At 35.5% G+C, this 1193-nt stretch overlaps 1 long non-coding RNA gene across 1 annotated transcript in view; it reads left to right on the forward strand.

Moving 5' to 3' along the window:
• LOC106884408 (uncharacterized) overlaps positions 1–1193 on the forward strand; it is a 91152-nt gene that overhangs the window by 87988 nt on the left and 1971 nt on the right. The gene's annotated exons all lie outside the window — the stretch shown is intronic.

Here is a 1193-nt window from a genome sequence, read left to right on the forward strand (position 1 = left end):
CTCTCTCGCTTTGCCACTTCTTTGAAGTAAGTGTGACACACACAACAGGTACGTGTGCTCGGTAGTGAAGTGAAAGCACGTTATAAAAATAAAACTACTGAACAATAATAATAATAATAATAATAATAATAAACACGCATCAATGGTTACGAAGCTCAGGGCTAAAAGCAGAGAGTGAAGATTTCATATTGACTGCTCAAGATCAAAGCTTATTAACCCGGAACTGCCAAGCCAATGTGATAAAAAAAATGGAGCATCAACTTGAAGAAAACAGTTGTAATGTTTCAACCTGCACGTGGTGCTGTTTGCAACCCCACTAAAATTTTCGTTAATGCTGTTGAGGCTGTTGTCTCTTTCATTTACTTTGGAAGGTCAGTACAAGATTTGGAAATCTGGACACAGAAATACATCTGAGAATTCAAAGAGTAGCACAAGCATTTGGTGGTTCGGAGTCATGCGTTTGGTGCCAACTACATATAAATAACAACATAAAATTGGCTCTTTACAAATCGTTTCTTTTACCATCCCTGTTGTGTTCTTCTGAAACATGGACGCGTTATGAAAGACATTTCAAATTGTTAGAACGATTTCACCAAAAATGTCTTCGCCGCTTTTTAAACATTTAATGGATTATTTTTTACTCCAGACACAGATGTCTTTACGTCTGCAGGCATCACCCCAATTAAATCAATGATTCTGAAAAATCGAATGAGATGGTCTGTCCATATTGTTCGAATGGCAGATGAACGCACAGCCAAACAGCTGTTTTATGGCGAGTTTGCAAAGGGGAAATGCAATCGGTGTAAACCTAAAAAAAGAGGTTTAAGGGCATAAATAAACATATACATACATACATACATACATACATACATACATACATACATACATACATAAAAATTCTGTAAAACTTTCCAGAAGTGGATCTATTTCAAAACGGGGGCACCAGTTTTCATTTATGTTTTATGTAGTGTTTTTGGTACCGAAAGACTTTCAAACTTCGTATACTTATCTATTTTGTGTTATAGAACAGAAAAAAATGTTTGTATTCGAATTTATTTCATGTAAAAAATTGTCTTATTTCGATAATTTCTACTAATCATTGACGTCTATTCAGTTGAAAACAGTTAGCGCTGTGACGGTGTATATCGTATTAATCCCCTAACCCTAACCCTAACTAGACTGTTAACCCTAAC

Source organism: Octopus bimaculoides, chromosome 1 (genome assembly GCF_001194135.2).
Source record: "Octopus bimaculoides isolate UCB-OBI-ISO-001 chromosome 1, ASM119413v2, whole genome shotgun sequence".
Taxonomy (NCBI): Eukaryota; Metazoa; Mollusca; class Cephalopoda; order Octopoda; family Octopodidae; genus Octopus; species Octopus bimaculoides.